The sequence below is a fragment of the Papio anubis genome, chromosome 1 (assembly GCF_008728515.1).
Source record: "Papio anubis isolate 15944 chromosome 1, Panubis1.0, whole genome shotgun sequence".
NCBI lineage: Eukaryota > Metazoa > Chordata > Mammalia > Primates > Cercopithecidae > Papio > Papio anubis.
The window spans coordinates 190,728,867-190,749,301 of NC_044976.1; the positions used below are offsets into that span (position 1 = coordinate 190,728,867).

At 38.4% G+C, this 20,435-nt stretch overlaps 1 protein-coding gene and 1 long non-coding RNA gene across 6 annotated transcripts in view; one reads left to right on the forward strand and one right to left on the reverse strand.

The window, feature by feature from the left end:
* Positions 1 to 5,914, forward strand: part of LOC103879965 — a 69,537-nt gene extending 63,623 nt beyond the window's left edge. For 2 of the 3 annotated variants that reach the window (XR_002518872.2, XR_004180020.1), the window contains exons 2-3: positions 2,586 to 2,796; positions 3,438 to 5,914. This is a non-coding gene — a long non-coding RNA (uncharacterized LOC103879965). Of the gene's footprint in view, positions 1 to 1,521; positions 2,797 to 3,437 lie in introns of those variants that run through there. The other variant, XR_640774.4, reaches the window with a different exon arrangement.
* GORAB (golgin, RAB6 interacting) overlaps positions 1 to 20,435 on the reverse strand; it is a 143,988-nt gene that overhangs the window by 84,304 nt on the left and 39,249 nt on the right. The gene's annotated exons all lie outside the window — the stretch shown is intronic.

Below are 20,435 nucleotides of genomic sequence, written 5' to 3' on the forward strand. Positions count from 1 at the left end.
CTGTGAAGAGGGAACTACTCCTGTTCTTCGCAACACTTTGACTCATTTTATAGTGACTAATTTAACTTAAGGTAATGATATGTTAAGAGAATATACATTAAAAAATAACTACAAGTTTTAGTTTACTTATATTTTTGTTTAAGTATATGATCCTATACTCTCTTTGCTGGTCTACCTTCCTTTTCCCTTCTTTCATTCCTTCCTTCTTTCTACTAACCTCCCCCTTCTTCTCTCCTCACTTTTTTTCTGCCAGTTTAATGGCTTTGGACTTCATCTGTAATACAAGAAGGATTTATTAAATTATGGTTTACTTCCAACAGCTTTTCACCAAGTCTCCATTATATTGTAGCAATGTTTTGGAAATGTTCAGGAAAACTTATGGCTTTCTTGATGTGGCATCTGATTTGAGATAATATCAAGTATTAAGCAATTTGTTACTAATATTAGAACTTTTATCTAAGCAGGTGTTCCCGAAGTTCATTGGTATTGAAGCAGAGTTTAAGACATTTTAGCATCACAACAGGGAATCTACTTTGTTCTTACAACAGAACCTAACCTTCATTTCTTGGCTGTATGGCAGAGACTTGGCACACATAACTGCACACAGGATAGGCAGTCACCCAGAAGGCTCAGAGGTATTTATATATTCATTACATATTAATTGACCTCCTCTCTTGTCGAGGTATCAAGACTTTGGCTCTTTTTAGATCCTACCAACCTATTCATTCATTCCATAACTGAGCAGAAAGCATGGGAGTGAACAAACATCTAAAACTCCCTAATTTCATGGGGCTTATACAATACGTGTATGTTATCCATATTTGACAATCTTTACATATCCTAATGTGGGCACAGGACTCATGGGATTTGGTGTCAAAACTCACATTGATATTTTAGGTTAATTATCATACAAATATTTTTAGTTTGTTACTCCTTGGATAGCTTTGTATTTCTCCTTGGATAACTTTGGTTTACCTATATTTCTCGCTTTGTCTGTTGTTTTCTTCCAAAACCCATCACCCCCTCCCCAATACATTCTTCCCACTCTCATGCTTTAATGTTCTTGAGAGCCCTCTCAGGTTTCATTTTATAGAGGACGAAATTAAGACTTAAAGAAATTTAAGCCGGGCGCGGTGGCTCAAGCCTGTAATCCCAGCACTTTGGGAGGCTGAGACGGGCGGATCACAAGGTCAGGAGATCGAGACCATCCTGGCTAACACGGTGAAACCCTGTCTCTACTAAAAAATACAAAAAACTAGCCGGGCGAGGTGGCGGGCGCCTGTGGTCCCAGCGACTCCGGAGGCTGAGGCAGGAGAATGGCGTAAACCCGGGAGGCGGAGCTTGCAGTGAGCTGAGATCCGGCCACTGCACTCCAGCCTGGGCGACAGAGCCAGACTCAGTCTCAAAAAAAAAAAAAAAAAAAAAGAAATTTAAAAACTTCCTCAAGTCTACACAGCTGGTGAGTAGTAGATCTGGGATTTTGATTCAGATCTATCTGACTCCAAAAGTTGCAGTGTCAACCACAATTTTATTCTTGCATTATTTTAAAAGTTTCCTCTATGCATATACCATGAAGTACTTAATCACATGGTATTATGACTTCTCTGAGCTAGTCTGTGAGTCCTGGCACAGTTCACACTCTGGTCTATAAGCATGGGAATGATGAAACATATATCATCCTTAGGGCTCCTTTCAGCTTATGATGGTTCTGATCCATTGCAAAATTTACAGTTTCTAATACCATTAAGTTTCTAAAGAAAAATAACCCATTTTCACTGGAGAATCTTTTGGTCTTCCGCTTAACCATTTCTACTTTGTAGCATACCCAAGCCATCCAGCAGAAACTTTGTTCTATAAATAACCCCGAAAACTTTGAATGACTGTATATAATTATCACTTACTAAAGTGTCTGAAGAATTCCTTTTTATTTTGGTTTGTGGGGGAGGGCATATGTGAGTTATCCAAACTGCCAGTGTCCCTGGTCACATCATATATACCTTCTCACCAGGAACAGATGAATAAGAACATTACCATTTCTAATAGCTGTTCTGAGCTTACACATTTGTCTAATACGGCCTGTGTTTGAGGGTAGTGGGATTTGAAAGTGACCTTATATAAACAGACTGAGTTATTTTTTAGAGAAATACATCACAGGAAGAGTGCATGATTAAGAACCACGAGACCCAAGCCCGATTACAGAATCACAAGAAAGAAGAGTAGAGAACAATGTGGTACAATAGAAAGAGCACAACGTGAGATTTAGGCCACCTGTTTTACCATGACAAAGTTAATTAATGTTTCTGTACCTAGGTTTCCTAATTTACAAAACTTGGTAAATTATACTATACAGTGACTATGTAAGAATTGCCAAGGAGATTCTTGAAAACACAGATTCCCACTTTCTACTTAAAGATTCTCATTTAGAAGGTCTGAGGTTGGAGTAAGAATCTCTGTATTTTAACCAGTTGCCCAGGTGACTCTATTGCATACTATATTGGAAAAGAGATTGTATGCTAACTACTCATTGATTCTAAAATTCTATGCTTCTATGACTTTTGGTTTTACCCTTATTTTTTTCTTTTTAGGATCCCCAACACAAGGAGGGGAGGGCTACCATCCCAGCTGCAAACTCTCATTCAAGGTTTATGTTGCAGCCAGCAGTGTCCTTGGAGTCTAGTTCAAAGCTGAAGAGAGTGAACCATAGAACTGGGAGCCATTGGCGGAGGGGCTGGCCTGAAGGAAGGGAAGTGTTTCAGCCAGAATGTACTGACGCACGACCAGGAAACCACAAGACTGGTGAGAACCTTTCCAAAACTGAGCTTTATGATCAAAAGAGGTACAGGAAATAGCTCTGCCAAGAGTCCTTTCTGCTCCTGGCTGGAACCCTGAGCTTCTGAGGCTCTCTGAGTCAACTCCCTGAACAGATGCTGTCACCCAAGAAGCCATCACTAAAGCATTTTTTTGCTTTGCTCTGAGGTGGCCTCACTGGTGGGTGCAAGTGAGTTACTGTCTCTTTTTCTCTTTCTTGTTTCTTTCTTTTGGCAGAAGTTAGAAGTTGCCATATGGTTACTCAATTCTGAATTTTCAGAGGCCATAGGTTACTGGATTTATGCCCTTTGCCAACTGACTATTGTTTGGTGCTGAGGGCCTGTATACAAACACCACATCCCCAAACTCTTATCAATACCTAGATCACCTGACGTGAATCTATCAATACCCTGGACTTAACAGGGTACTGAAGGAAAGAGAACCAGCAATTCCTTCATTTCTTACATCCCAGCCAGTAGCCCTTCTCCCAGGCTAGTCTTCCTTTTGTTTCCCCTAAGAATGACTCAAGTAGGAATTGTATTCAGATCTCTGTCACAGATATAAATCTTGTCTGGATACAAGATCAAAATCATTGTGTTCCTGTGGATTCTTTTTCTTTTTTCAACCAGAGTGACTACCAGTTGCCATGAAATAAATCACATCATCATATGGCAGATCCAGCTAATAGCTGAGACTAGCAGGATAAGTGAACCATGTCCTCAGAGCTAAATGATGGAGAAATTGGACTGGCCATGGAGCACTTCAAATTGATTGCTTAGTAATGGGATATTTTTCCTGGAAAGACAACAGAATAATTCTGAATTGTTGGTTCTGTCATGGGTACAGCTCTCATGTACAGGAAAATAAAGAAAGTGTGATGAATTTTTCATCTGGCCTTCTGCCTACTTTCTTGCTTTCTGCATGTCTCCATTTTTAGTCTGTAAGCCCTGCCTAGATGACCAATCACTATTGTCCATGTGGCATAAAACCTACAATTTAAATATACTTCTTACCCAACTCTCAGCAAGTATGAGGTAGCCAACAGCTTTTTCAAGATAATGACTGAGTCTTAGCTTAGGTTTCAGTCATTTTAGGAAACATAAAAAATTCAGTGGTGGGAGATCATACACCCTCTGCAAAGATGTCAGAGGTCAAGTTTTGGGAGAGTCCACACACAAACTGAGCAGTGATGGTAAAATGTTTTTGAAATATTTCTCCTCTGGGACTGTTATGTGAAGTAGAGCAAACACATTGTGCTGCAGTGCTTTTTGGGACATGCCTTTTTTGGGAAGTGCTAACTTTATACTCTGCTGACACCAAACATTTGAATATAAAACCTTATTTTTTTCTCTCACTCTGCTCCACTTTTGGCTCAGCTTATCCTACCAAAACACACTTCAAAAGACTTCTTTATAGAAAGAATGTTTCAAAAATATAATATTTCCATCTGTTATTTCAATAATACATGCTCTGGGACTCTCTTTATGAACCATTTTCCTTTCTTTGCTCCCATTTAGATGTATAAATATTTGATTCTAAAGCTCTAAGGAATAGTCAGCCAATCGGGTCACTGAATTGTGAACATTCCTAACCCTATAATTTTGTCTGTAGCAGGCACCTCCTGCTGTGGAACTAACTGCTAAGGGATTATAGCAATGTAATCCTCAGACTGTTCCATCTCAAGGTTACTCTGAAGTGGAGGGAAGGAAGCCGTTTTAATTTTGATAAAATAAACTTTATTTTGTAACTTTATTATTTGTTTTTCTTTTTCCTTTCAACACTTCATAATAGATGTGTCTGGTAATTTGAAGTTAGCCTCTCTGGTTGAGGTACCCTAAACCACCTCATATTCTTGTAGCTTTCTTAAGAGGCCATACAGCATTTGTTTCTGTCATTACAAAGCTCAGAACTTGAGTTTTTCTACCTCTCCTGAGCTGAATCAAGCCACGTACGGACTCTTATTAACATGTTCAATTAGGTGTATTCCTAATGGGTGGCAACAGAAGATGCATGGAAAGTGTCATGCCACCCATATATGTTTGAAATGTCGGACCATGTGCAAAACTTTAAGTTACTTTTCTGCTTCCTAGGCTTTGCCCACCAGACCTTTATTTCAGCAATTATTGAAGCAATTGCATTTAAGTTTACAACATGAATTTCATGGGAACTCCCTGTTTGATATAAATGGAAACATGTTCCTAGGAATAAAATATCTTTATGAGTGAAGTTTAATATATTTTGAATCAGGCCCAAAGAGATCTTTTGCTGTGTGTGAAGAATAAAGTAAAAATTCCATTAATAAAATTTTATGGCTGGATGGATGGAGAAAAATATTTTCCAGGATAAAAATATTTTCATGTTTTTCTCAAATTAAAGAAGTAAAGTTATTGATAGTCACTTAAAACCAAGCCTAATTATTAGACTATAGATAGCCAAATATTTCTGGAGGCAATAGGGCAAAAATGTTTTAGAGTTTTAAAATGTTTGTAACTTTGACCAAGAAATTATGCTTTTAGAAGTCTACTCAGGAAATACAACTTGAAATGCTGAATAAATTTTAAAAATCATTTTGATGACATTGGAGAGCTATAAGCCAGTCAAAAATTGAGAGTTCAAGATTGTCAAGATGATAAAAGAACCAGGAGAGGAGCCTGAAATTTGGTGCTGCCTTTCCTATCCAGGTCAACAAAATTGAGAAACTGAGGGCTGCTTTTGGCAGTTCCATGGGACCGGGGGGACAAAAATTAGGTATTAGAATCTGTGAATGTGTCAGGGACCTGGTAAACAACCAGGCTTTCAGTTGGAATCCCTAAAGGGATACAAATTGAAATCAATAATGAACACAATAAGTCCTTCCAGTTACTGAAACAAACTGTCATGTCAGTTGGATCCCTTGTTATATTAAAGCAGTTTTCCTAGGCTAATAGTACACTGAAAGCAAAATAAATACTATATGGAGGGAGATAACATCATCAAAAGCATAAAGGTATTGCTTAAATATTTCATATACAATGTTAGCATTTAATAAAATATTACCACACCTTCCAGGAGGCAATGGCAAATGATAAAAACTGAAGAGAAGAAAAAAAAAAAAAAAAAAAAAAAAACAGGAAAAAATAAGATAAAACAGACCTATAGGAGAGACATTTATTAGAATTATCAGACATGGACCTTTAAGTAACTATGATAAATATTCTAACTAAAAGGACAATGTAAAGAGAATTGGTATAGAACTGGAATCTAGAAAAATAATGAAATTGGAATTCTAGGGTAGAAATGCAATAAATGAATTTAAAAGTCAATTTAAAAATCAATGTGTGGGTTTAAGAGCCAATTAGACATAGCCAAAAATAGAATTAGTAAATTATAAGATGAGTCAGTGAAAATATTCAGAAAAAAGTATAGAGAAACAAAGCAAAGGAAAGCACAGAGGATAACAGACATGTAAGAAATGATGAAAATATCTATCAATCAAATGTGTAATCACAATCTTAGAAGAAGAAAAAAAGAGACAATGGGGAAGAAGCAATATTGGAAGAGACATGGCTGATAATTTTCCAAAACTGCTGAAAAACATCAAGACATAGATTCAAGAAGAGTTGTGAATTCCACATAGAAAACTATGAAGTAAACCACACCATAATAAAGGAACATCATAATAAAGCTCCTAAAAAACAAAGAGAGAGTGTGGCTGGCAAGATGGCCGAATAGGAACAGCTCCAGTCTGCAGCCCCCAGCGAGATAAACGCAGAAGGTAGGTGATTTCTGCATTTCCAACTGAGGCACCCAGCTTATCTCATTAGTACTGGTTAGACAGTGGGGAACTCCCTCCCCTAGCCAAGGGAGCCCTGAGGGACTGTGCCATGAGGAACGGTGCACTATGGCCCAGATACTATGCTTTCCCATGGTCTTTGTTACCAGCAGACCAGGAGATTCCCTCGGGTGCTTATGCTACCAGGGCTCTGGGTTTCAAGCACAAAACTGTGCAGCTGTTTGGGCAGACACCGAGCTAGCTGCAAGAGTTTTTTGTTTGTTTGTTTTGTTTTTTTGTTTTTTCATGCCCCACTGGTGCCTGGAACAGCAGCAAGACAGAACTGTTCACTCCCCTGGAAAGGAGGATGAAGCCAGGGAGATGGGTGGTCTAGCTCAGTGGATCCCACCCCAATGGAGCCCAACAAGCTAAGATCCACTGGCTTGAAATTCTTACTGCCAGCACAGCAGTCCGAAGTAGACCTGGGATGCTCAAGCTTGGTGGGGGAAGGGGTGGCTGACATTACTGAGGCTTGAGTAGGCGGTTTACCCCTCACAGTGTAAACAAAGCTGCCTGGAAGTTATAACTGCAAACAACTTGAAATGCTGAATAAATTTCAGCAGCTCGTCAAAGCTGCTATAGCCAGACTGCCTCTCTAGATTCCTCCTCTCTGGACAGAGCATCTCTGAAAGAAAGGCAGCAGCCCCACTCAGGGGCTTACAGTTAAACTCCCATCTCCCTGGGACAGAGCACCTAGGGGAAGGGGCAGCTGTGGGCACAGCTTCAGCAGACTTAAACATTCCTGCCTGCAAGCTCTGGAGAGAGCAGCGGATTTCATAGCACAGTGCTCAAGCTCTGCTAAAAGACAGACTGCCTCCTTAAGTGGGACCCTGATCCCCATGCCTCCTAACTGGGAGACACCTCCCAGCAGGGGTCAATGGACATCTCATACAGGAGAGCTCTGGCTGGCATCTGGCAGGTGCCCTTCTGGGATGAAGTTTCCAGAGGAAGGAACAGGCAGCAGTCTTTGCTGTTCTGCAGCCTCTGCTGGCGATACCCATGCAAACAGGGTATGGAGTGGACCTCCAGCAAACTCCAGCAGACCTGCAGCAGAGGGGCCTGACTGTTAGAAGGAAAACCAACAAACAGAAAGGAATAGCATGAACATCAACAAAAAGGACATCCACACAAAAACCCCATCCGAAGGTCACCAACATCAAAGACCAAAGCTAGATAAATCCACAAAGATGAAGAAAAACCAGTGTAAAAAGGTTGAAAATTCCAAAAACCAGAATGCCTCTTCTCCTCCAAAGGATCACAACTCCTCGCCAGCAAGAGAACAAAGCTGGATGGAGAATGAGTTTGACGAACTGACAGAAGTGGGCTTCAGAAGGTGGGTAATAACAAACTCCTCCAAGCTAAAGAAGCATGTTCTAACTAAATGCAAGGAAGCTAAGGACCTTGAAAAAAGGTTAGAGGAATTGTTAACTAGAATAACCAGTTTAGAGAAGAACATAAATGACCTGATGGAGCTGAAAAACTCAGCATGAGAACTTCGTGAAGCATACACAAGTATCAATAGCTGAATTGATCAAACAGAAGAAAGAATATCAGAGATTGAAGATCAACTTAATGAAATAAAACACGAAGACAAGATCAGAGAAAAAAGAATGAAAAGGAATGAACAAAGCCTCCAGGAAATATGGGGTTATGTAAAAAGACCAAACCTACATATGATTGTTGTACCTGAAAGTGATCAGGAGAATGGAACCAAGTTGGAAAACACCCTTCAGGATATTATTCAGGAGAACTTCTTCAACCTAGCAAGACAGACCAACATCCAAATTTAGGAAATACAAAGAACACCACTAAGATACTCCTTGAGAAGAGCAACCACAGGACACATAATCATCAGATTCACCAAGGTTCAAATGAAGGGAAAAAATGAGTGAGTTTCTTAATCCTGAGTTTTAATTTGATTGCACTGTGGTCTGACTAACAGCAGATCTCTCAGCAGAAACCCTACAAGCCAGAAGAGAGTGGGGGCCAATATTCAACATTCTTAAAGAAAAGAATTTTCAACCCAGAATTTCATATCCATCCAAACTAAGCTTCATAAGCAAAGGAGAAATAAAATCCTTTACAAACAAGCAAATGCTGAGAGATTTTGTAACAGTCATGCCTGACTTACAAGAGCTCCTGCAGGAAGCACAAACTATGGAGAGGAAAATCTGGTACCAGCCACTGCAAAAACATACCAAATTAGAAAGACCATTGACACTATGAAGAAACTGCATCAACTAATGGGCAAAATAACCAGCCAGCATGATAATGACAGGATAAAATTCACACATAACAATATTAACCTTAAATGTAAATGGGCTAAATGCCCTTCAATTAAAAGACCCAGACTGGAAAATTGGATAAAGAGTCAAGACCCATCAGTGTGCTGTATTCAGGAGACCCATCTCATGTGCAAAGACACACATAGGCTCAAAATAAAGGGATGGAGGAATATTTACCAAGCAAATGGAAAGAAAAAAAAAAAAAAAAAGCAGGGTTGCAATCCTAGTCTCTGATAAAACAGACATTAAACCAGTAAAGATCAAAAAAGACAAAGAAGGGCATTACATAATGGTAAAGGGACCAATGAAACAAGAAGAGTTAACTACCCTAAATATATATGCACCCAATACAGGAGCACCCAGATTCATAAAGCAAGTTCTTAGAGACCTACAAAGAGACTTAGACTCCCACTCAATAATAATGGGAGACTTTAACACCCCACTGTCAATATTAGACAGATCAATGAGAGAAAATTAACATGGATATTCAGGAGTTGAACATAGCTCTCGACCAAGCAAACCTAATAGACATCTGCAGAACTCTCTACCCCAAATCAACAGAATATACATTCTTCTCAGCACCACATAGCCCTTATTCCAAAATTGACCACATAACTGGAAGTAAAACACTCCTCAGCAAATACAAAAGAATGGAAATCATAACAAACAGTCTCTCAGACAACAGTGCAATCAAATTAGAACTCAGGATTAAGAAACTCACTCAAAATCACACAACAACATGGAAACTGAACAACTTGCTCCTGAATGACTACTGGGTAAATAACGAAATTAAGACAGAAAAAAAATAAGTTCTTTGACCAATGAAAACAAAGACACATCATACCAGAATCTCTGGGACCCAGCTAAAGCAGTGTTTAGAGGTAAATTTATAGCACTAAATATTCACAGGAGAAAGTGGGAAATCTAAAATCAACACCCTAACATCACCATTAAAAGAACTAGAGAAGCAAGAGCAAACAAACTAAAAAACTACAAACCACTGCTCAAGAAATAACTAAGATCAGAGCAGAACTGAAGGAGATAGAGACATGAAAAACTCTTCAAAAATCATTGAATCCAGGAGCTATATTTTTGAAAAGATTAACAAAATAGACTGCTAGCCAAAATAATAAAGAAGAAAAGAGAGAAGAATCAAATAGATACAATAAAAAATGATAAAGAGGATATAGCCACTGATCCCACAGAAATACAAACTACCATCAGAGAATACTATAAACACCTCTGAGCAAATAAACTAGAAAATCTAGAAGAAATGGATAAATTCCTGGACACATACACCCCCTGAAGACTAAACCAAGAAGAAGCTGAATGCATGAATAGACTAATAATAAGTTCTGAATTTGAGGCAATAATTAATAGCCTACCAACCAAAGAAAGCCCAAGACCAGAGAGATTCACAGCCGAATTCTACCAGAGGTACAAAGAGGAGCTGGTACCATTCCTTCTAAAACTATTCAAAACAATAGAAAAAGAGGGGACTCCTCCCTAACTCATCTTATGAGGCCAGCATCATCCTGATACCACAACCTGGCAGAGATACAACAAGAAAAGAAAATTTCAGGCCAATACACCTGATGAACATCGATGCAAAAATCCTCAATATAATACTGGCAAACCAAACCCAGAAGCACATCAAAAAGCTTATCCACCACGATCAAGTTGGCTTCATCCCTGGGATGCAAGGCTGGTTCAACATATGTAAATCAATAAATGTAATTCATCACATAAGCAGAACCAATGACAAAAACCACATAATTATCTCAATAAATGCAGAAAAGGCCTTTGACAAAATTCAACATCCCTTCATGCTAAAAAATCTCGACAAACTAGGTATTGATAAAATGTATCTCAAAATAATAAGCGCTATTTATGACAAACCCACAGCCAACATCATACTGAATGGGCAAAAGCTGGAAGCATTCCCTTTGAAAATTGGCACAAGACAAGGATGCTCTCTCTCACCACTCCTATTCAACATAGTATTGGAAGTTCTGGCCTGGACAATCAGGAAAGAGAAATAAATAAAGGGTATTCCTATAGGAAGAGAGAAAATCAAATTGTCTCTGTTTGCAGATGACATGACTGTGTATTTAGAAAACTCCATCGTTTCAGCCCAAAATCTCCTTAAGTTGATAAGCAACTTCAGCAAAGTCTCAAGATACAAAATTGATGTGCAAAAACCACAGGCATACACCAATAATAGAGAGCCAAATCATGTATGAACTCCCATTCACAATTGCTACAAAAAGAAAATATCTAGGAATACGACTTACAAAGGATGTGAAAGACCTCTTCAAGGAGAACTACAAACCACTGCTCAAGGAAATAAGAGAGGACATAAACAAATGGAAAAGCATTCCATGCTCATGGATAGGAAGAATCAATGTCGTGAAGATGGCCATACTGCAGCCCAATGTAATTTATAGATTCAATGCTATTCACATCAAGCTACTATTGACTTTCTTCACAGAATTAGAAGAAAACTACCTTAAATTTCATACGGAATCAAAAAAGAGCTCATATAGCCAAGATAATCCTAAACAAAAAGAACAAAGATGGAGGCATCACACTACTTAACTTCAAACTATACTACATGGCTACAGTAACCAAAACAGCATGGTACTGGTACCAAAACAGATATATAGACCAACGGAACAGAACAGAGGCCTCAGAAATAACACTAAACATCTACAACCATCTGATCTTTGAAAAACCTGAACAAAACAAGCCATAGGGAAAGGATTCCCTATTTAATAAATGGTGTTGGGAAAACTGGCTAGTCATGTGCAGAAAACTGAATCTGGACCCCTTCCTTACACCTTATACAAAAATTAACTCAAGATGGATTAAATACTTAAACGTAAGACCTAAAACCATAAAAACCCTAGAAGAAAACCTTGGCAACACCATTCAGGACATAGGCATAGGCAAGGACTTCATGACTGAAACAGCTAAAGCAATGGCAACAAAAGCCAAAATTGACAAATGGGATCTAATTAAATTAAAGGCCTTCTGCACAGCAAAAGAAACTATCATCAGAGTGAATAGGCAACCTACAGAATAGGAGAAAATGTTTGCAATCTATCCACCTGACAAAGGGCTAACATCCAGAATCTACAAGGAACTTCAACAAATTTACAAGAAAAAAGCAACCCCATGAAAAAGTGTGCAAAGGATATGAACAGACACTTCTCAAAAGAAGACATTCATGCAGCCAACAAACATATGAACAAAAGCTCATCATCACTTGTCATTAGAGAAATGCAAATCAAAATCACAGCAAGATACCATCTTACACCAGTTAGAATGGCGATCATTAAAAAGTCAGGAAATAACAGATGCTGGAGAGGATGTGGTGAAATAGGAACAGTTTTACACTGTTGCTGGGAGTGTAAATTTTTTCAGCCATTGTGGAAGACAGTGTGGTGATTCCTCAAGGATCTAGAACTAGAAATTTCATTTGACCCAGTAATCCCTTTTCTGGGTATATACCCAAAGGATTATAAATCATTCTACTATGAAGACACAAGCACACATATATTTATTGCAGCACTGTTCACAATAGCAAAGACTTAGAACCAACCAAATACCCATCAATGATAGACTGGATAAAGAAAATGTGACACATATACACCATGGAATACTATGCAGCCATATAAAAGTATGAGTTCATGTCCTTTGCAGGGACATGGATGAAGCTGGAAACCATAATTCTCAGCAAACTAACACAGGAAGAGAGAACCAAACACCATATGTTCTCACTCATAAGTGGGAGGTGAACAATGAGAACATATGGACACAGGGAGGGGAGCATCACACACTGGGGCCTGTTGGGGGTGGGGGGGGCTAGGGGAAGGATAGCATTAGAAGAAATACTTAATGTATATGACAGGTTGATGGGTGTAGCAAACCACCATGGCACGTGTATACCTATGTAACAAAGCTGCACATTCTGCACATGTATCTCAGAATTTAAAGTGTAAAAAGCAAAAAAAAAAAAAGAAAAGAAAAAGAAAAAGATGGGTTACAATATTGATCAAGGTCATAATGCCCATTTTTGTTGTTGATGTTTTTTTTGAGATGCAGTTTCACTCTTTTTGCCCATGTTGGAGTGCAGTGGCACGATCTCGGCTCACTGCAACCTCCACCTCCCGGGTTCAAGTGATTGTCCTGCCTCAGCCTCCCACTAATGCCTGCCTTTTAAAGAAATATGATCAAACCCCATATTTAAATACAAGTTATTTATCAAGCAATATAGAGCTCTCTAAAATACACGTACTTCCATTAAAAAAAGAAAAATAACAACAACAAAAAATAAAAAAGTATGTATTAGTTTGCTAGTACTGTTATACCAAAGTATCACAGACCTGGAAGCTTGAACAACAGAAATTTATTTTCTCAGAATTCTGGAGACTAGAAGTTCCAGATCAAAGTTTCAGCAAGGTTTGTCTTTTTTTTTTTTTTTTTTTTTTAAGCTTCTGTCTTAATTTGTAGTGGCTATCTGCTCCTTCTTGTGTCTCCATGTCCTCTTCCTTCTATGTGTGTCTATATTCTACTATCTTATAAGAACACTAGTTATATTGAATTAGGACCCACCCTCATGGCCTCCTTTTAACATAATTATTTCTTAAAGACTTGTGTCTCTAAATAATCATATTCTGAGGTACTGGGGATCAGGACTTCAACATGTGAATTTGGGGGTGGGAGGAGGCAGGGCACAATTCTGCCTATAACCATGTAAAAGTGTGATTTTTATGATTCTATGCATTTACCAATTTTATAAGTGGGATCTAAATTATGTGTACACATGGGTGTCGAGTAGAATGACAGACACTGCAGACCTGGAAGGGTAGGGAATAGAAGCAGGTTGGATGATGAGAAATTACTTAATGGATACAATGTGCATTAACCGGGTGATAGACACACAAGAGCACTGACTTCACCACTACACAATATATATCCATGTAAAAGAATTATTCTTGTCCACTACATATTTATACAAATAAAATTTTTAAAATAGAGGAATTAAAAAATATATGTCTCAAATGTTTCAACAATAAGCATTTTGAAAGATTCTGCTAATAGTGTGGCAGGGCTCTCTGGTGAGTGCAAGCTAAGACTCATAGTCTGGTGGTCTGTGGAGGTGATAGACCTGTGATCTCTGCAAGTAACTGTTTGCATGAACTGATATGAGTATAGTCGTCCCTCAGTATTTGTGGGGAATTGGTTCCAGGACCCCTTATAGATACCAAAATCATAGATGCTCAAGTCCCTTATATAAAATGGAATAGTATTTACATATAGCCTATGCACATCCTCTTCTATACTTTAAATCATTTCTAGATTACTTATACCCAATAAAAGGTAAGTGCTATATAAAAGTTTTCATACTATATTTTAAAATTTGTATTATTTTTATTATTGTAGTTATTTTTTATTGTTTTTCCTCAATATATTTTATCTGCAGTTATTTGAATCCAGGTATGCAGAACCCATGAATATGGAGGGCCCATATGTATAGGCTTTTGTGTAGGAGGCAGAGAGAAGAGTTAGGAGTGAGAGCAAAAATCAGGGTAAACAACAATGGCCAGGACAATGGCATTATTATTTTTTTTCCCATCTGGTCTAATTAACTGTTTTTAGCCTTTTTGTAGAGAGATACTATAGACCAAACTTTAGGATCTATTTCCAAGAAAGGCTTTAGAGGAATCTGCACACAAGCAGAGCTGCTGTGAGGCCCAGTGACAAAATGCAGCGTAGAATAGGAAAGAAGCCCTCTGTGCTTCATACTACAATGCAGGTCTAGCAGTCTGAGGGGCAAAATGTCCATCAGCACCGACTGCTTTTCCCGGCAGGGCAGAGCACTGTCAGAACACGCAAATGTGGAGTGCCTTGACAAGGAGACTGTCAAAGAGATGGATGAGCCTACTGATTTCTCACACACAGAAAAACCTCTCTTGGGATCTTGCAGAAATCACTGAGAGAAATTGTGAGGTTTAAAGTATCCAGGAGCAGAAAAAGAAAAGTTCTTTAAAAATTGAGTGTGTGTGTGTGTGTTTTCTTTGAGATGGAGTTTCACTCTTGTTGCCCAGGCTGGAGTGCAATGGCGTGATCTCGGCTCACTGAAACCTCCACCTTCCGGGTTCAAGTGATTCTCCTATCTCAGCCTCCCGAGTAGCTGGGATTATGGGCACTCACCTCCATGCCCGGCTAATTTTTGTATTTTTAGTAGAGATGAGGTCTCGCTATGTTGGCCAGGCTGGTCTCAAACTGCTGACTTCAGGTGATCTGCCCACCTCGGCCTCCCAAAGTGCTGGGATTACAGGCATGAGCCAGCTCGCCCAGTCAAAAATTGAGTTTTTAAATGTCCGTGACTTCATTTATGCCTACTATCATTTGGGTTACAATTAGAAACTTGTTCTGTAAAGGTTTCTAGTCGTCCCTTTGATAAGTTTTTTTTCACCATAATATGATGGAGACATGTGACCTCATAATTTTGGCAAATGTTGACTTAAGAATTTTCTTGGAAATCTTTGTGCGTGTGGAAAGGATTTTTAGTGCATACTGTGCTACGTGGCCAGCCTTCACTTTCACACCCTGCTTTGAGGTGGAAAGGATAATTATTTCTCTAGCTGCTAGGAGTGCTGCTAGATAAAAGCATTTATTTGTCTGCCTTCTCTTGGAATTCCTCCACTGATGTCACACCACCTTTCCAAGGAAGCCTTTGTCTAATGAATGGAGGTTATAAAAGCCCTGCTCTTAGCTCCAACTTGTAAAACTCTGAAGGAACATTTGGTTTCAGAGCCGCCACTGAGTTCAGATGAATCCTTTGTTGTGACAACACTTAACAGTCTAACAAAAAATAAGCCAAATGTTCATAATAACAGAATGAATAAATAAATAGTCCTTCACATATATAATGGAGTACTAAATAACAATGACAATAATCAAACTGCAGTTAGATGAATCACCATGGATAAAAATCACTCAATGTAATGTTGAGTAAAAGAAGCAAGACACAAAATGGTACATATTGAATAGGGATATACTTTTTAAAAACAGATATATATCAACAGATACATAATTAGTTATTCACTTGTTGATATATAAGAACAGAATTGCTAGGTCATAGGGAATACATATGTTCATCTTTAATACATAGTATCAGTTTTCTAAATAGGCTGTGCCAATGATGTACTAAAATGAAGTACTAAATAGCAATGACAATCAAACGACAGTTGCATGCATCAACATAGATGCATCTCACTCAACGAAATGTTGAGCGAAAGACACAAGTCACAAAAGGGTATATATTGAACAGAAGTACACATTTCAAAAACAAGCCTAAATTATCTTTGGTCAGAACTGTTGTTACCCTTTGTTGGGAGGTGGGGTATAGCATAATAACTAGAAAGACTTGCAAGGGAGCTTCTGGAAGTTGTGATGAGTTCTCATTGTTATAGTTTCCCCATTGACATGGATGCATTTACTTTGAGAACATTTCAGTTGTACAATCATGATTCATGTATACTTCTTTCCTTTTTATGAGAAGATCTATGAAAGCACATGTATACTTCAGTAAAGGAAGGGGGAAAATACTCTGAAGGGGCTTCTGTTGACATTATGGAAAAATTACTTTTTTTCCTGTGAAGAGATGAGAAAGGAGTTTGGAAATAGTTCATTTGAGCTTGGAAATAGTTCATTTGAGCTTGACTCCTTTTAAAGGAATTTTTAATAATTTGGAGGCTACTCCATGGAAATTGGAGATTTTTAAAAACCAATGTCTAAGGGTTATTTCCCTTTTCAATCTTTCTAGAATTAGTTTCCAATCATGATTTCTGATTCTTCAGGCTTTTAGGCTTGAATACTTTCCCTAAATGAGACATTCCTGTTATTCATATTGGCTAATGAAGAAAAATGTGGCCATTTACCTGTTGCTCAGTGTAGTCTGTGATTTAGAGCAGTGGAGAGTCCCAAGGATGGGTCATTGTTTGATATATGGAGTAGTTATTTAACACTGCATCTGTCTCCTGGTGCAAAGACCCAGCGGGAAAAGATGCAGGCGGTGGGTAGGGATTAAACTTTCTTAGAAACTTAACAAAGTTGAAATCTCTGTATAGAAACCTTGGAAAACTCTGGGTTACTGAGAGAATAAAGGGAGCCAGATTGAGAACCCTCTGAAAATAGACCCCAAAGAGGAATGCTAAACAGCAAAGTAATCCATTCCTGGGAGACCCATTCAGGTAAGAGTAAACCCATAACAGATAATTCCCCCCAGCCTGTGTTTACTTTGAACATGTGTCTAGAGGCTGGAAAACTATCTCAACTGACAAACTGATGCTTATAGCACAGTTAAAAATGTAATAGTTTAGCGTGAGCTACAGATTCTATCCAGGAAACCCAAGAAGCAGAGTAACAGACAATACAGGGGCTCTATAGTATAGTTAAGGTGCTTCTTCAAAGCAGAGAGTTGGTCCCCAATGAAATGCAAGACAGAATTTCCTAGTTGTTTTTTCTTGTATATACTTATAAACAAACATAATCAAATGCCCATTTTTCAGATACAAATTACGGTGATGTACCTACAGATGTGTTAATGTTCTCAGCAATGATATTCAATCAGTTGGAATGATTTTTATCTTTGCAAAAAGAAATTTGAAAAACAGAAGTATCTTAGTATTTTGTGAAGAAATTTATACTTTCTCTAGAATTTCTGCCATCTTTTAATGCGATGGTGGCAACAAGTTTTACAGGAAATGAGAACAAAGAAAAATAAGACTGTTCCCTGGATTTACCTTTATACTTTCTTCAGTAGATATGAAATCAGTGTGTCAAATCAAAGGGAATGGTGTCCCATGATACTTGTTTCCTTAGTGCTCTTCATGTGACCTGTGTGTCAGTTCTGTAGGACTTACAGCACCTTCAAGGTAGTGACACACATTTCTTTCTGGGATCATCCTGATAAGCTGTCGTCAGGCATCACTAACAATATTACTTCACCTTGTTCCTTAACAGGTTTGGATTCTAGGGGTTTCAGGATAACTTAGATACTCACATCGCTCACAGAATCTTGGGAAATTTTATTGTCCTCCACATGGAGGTGACATCCAGGAAGACAGCAGTGCAATGTCCCCAGCCTGGCTCAAAGGAGAACATTTTGATAAAGGCTTGTATAAGTAAAAGTGCTTCCTTCATTTCAACAATTTCACAAATCCCTCTCAATTTTAACTCTCTTACCTATCATCCAACAATGCATGCCACACTCACAGTGAACCATGAAAATTATTATTTTTCTTGGAATAATAAACTTTCTTTTCCTCCTTTCCTGTTACAAATATTGTTCCCTGGCTAAAGGGTGGAAAGGTGGGTAGCTCAGGTCTACCTATAGTATTCCATTTCATTAGTTACAGTGAATGGATGTAGGATGGGTACGTGACCCAAGAAAAATCACTCGTAATCCTTGCCTGGAACTAAATGTATTCTTTAAGATTTCCAAGACAGGAGGATAGGAACATGGGGCTGCTAGCAGAAGTGTGGAGAGAATTTGCTTGCAGAGTGAAGCCAACTGGAGACAATTGTCAGACAGAGACAGAAGAAATCTTGTGGCTTTGAGTCTCTGGCTAAAGGTCCTGAGGCTCTGATGCTTGTATCTCTCATTTCAGTTGTGTGAATTGCTCATGTATGCTCCAGAGCTTTGTGAATGAAAGAATTTTCATTTTCCACAAGCCAGTTAGAGTTTATTTCTGTTGCTAGCAACTGAAGAAAGTCCTAATGAATAAAAGAACATTATCAAGAATAATAGGAAAGCCAAAAAGTCAGTTGCTTCTAGTTTGGAGATACAGTAGTGCCTTCTACTCTGTGGAGGATATTCCAAGAACTCCAATGGGTGTCTGAAGCCAGGGATGGTATCAAACCCTGTACGGTCATCCCTCAGTATCTGCAGGGTATTGGTTTCAGGACCCCTGTGGATAACAAAATCCACAGATGCTCAAGTTTCTTATGTAAAATGGTGTAGTGTTTGCATATAGCCTATGCTCATCCTCCCATGTACTTTAAATCCTCTCTAGATTACTTGTAATACCTGATACAATGTAAATGCTATATAAATAGTTGTCATACTGTATTTTTTATTGCTTTATTTAAAAATGTATTTTCAATCTGCTGTTGGTTAAATCCACGGATGCAGAACCTGTGGATATGCAGGGCTAATTGTAGATACTGTTTTTTCCATCTGCTGACTGAGATGGTTACTAAGTGACTAACGGGTGGGTAGGTGTGGATATGCTGAGCAAAAGGATGATTCACATCCTGAGTGGGACAAAGTGGAACAATTTGAGATTTCATCATGTTACACAGAATGACATGTGATTTAAACCTTATGAATTGTTTATTTCTGGAATTTTCCCTTCACTATGTTCAGACCTCAGTTGACCATGGGTACTGAAACTGTGAAAAGGGCCACAGTGGATAAGGGGGTACTGCTGTATTTATTTCCACCATTGAATCCAAATGGCCTCCTTCTGTATGCCTTTGGTAACTGGATATTAAATACTGGCATCAATTTTGTGGTAATTTCCAAATAGCTGGGGCATACCATAAAGCTTTTCTCTGAGAGCTGTGCTTCTCAAACTTCAGTGTGTTCTCTGGGGTTAAGGATTTCCTGTTTTTTTAAAAAAAAGTCTCAAATATGACAAGATATCTACATTATGTCCTTAATTGGCACAAAGAAGACAGTCACACATCTGCTGTATTCTAACTATTGTGTGAGGCAGGATAACTTTATTGTGTTTAGTAATGATAGCTCAGACTTCAAGTTACTGATTGCTAGGAATATACAAAAATAACATCATTTACTGCATTTATTGTTAGTTAAAAAACAATGGTTGATAGAAGCTATGAGTAAATTGGGAATAAAGAAGGGACAATCGTTACAGGCTAAGAAAACCAAAGAAATATGGAATTTGAGCAGAGTCCTGAAGGACAGGTAAGCTCAGATTGTGTAGAAGAAGCAGGCACAGGCTTTCAGAGAGTAGAAATTGTAGGGACAAAGGCTCTAAAAAGAGAGAATGTAGGTTTAGGTGCCAAGGAAGGAAAGCTGATGAAGAAGAGGACATTCACTCCATACCATTAACATTGTTTATTTGTCTCTTTACTGACCACTCATTCCAATTGCAATGTCTTGATGAATTTTGATTTAAGGGTGAGAAGAAGGAATTAACCATCTCGTCTCATCTAGAATTCTTGTTGACACATGGTCCCCTAAAAACATTTTGTATATTCCTGTTTTCTATGGACTTCCTTTCTGATCATTCATCAAAGTAAAGGGCCATCTGCTCTGTGCTCAGTCTGTTCCATGAATGAAATTAGGGCATATATTATGTGGCTTCAGTCCAGTTTCCCCTTCTTCACAGCTGCGGTGTCCCTTTGAACAGCCCATGAGGCAAAACTGATGTCTCACCTTACTGCAAGGTGCTTGACCCCTTTGCTTCCAATCTTATTTCACTTTGAAA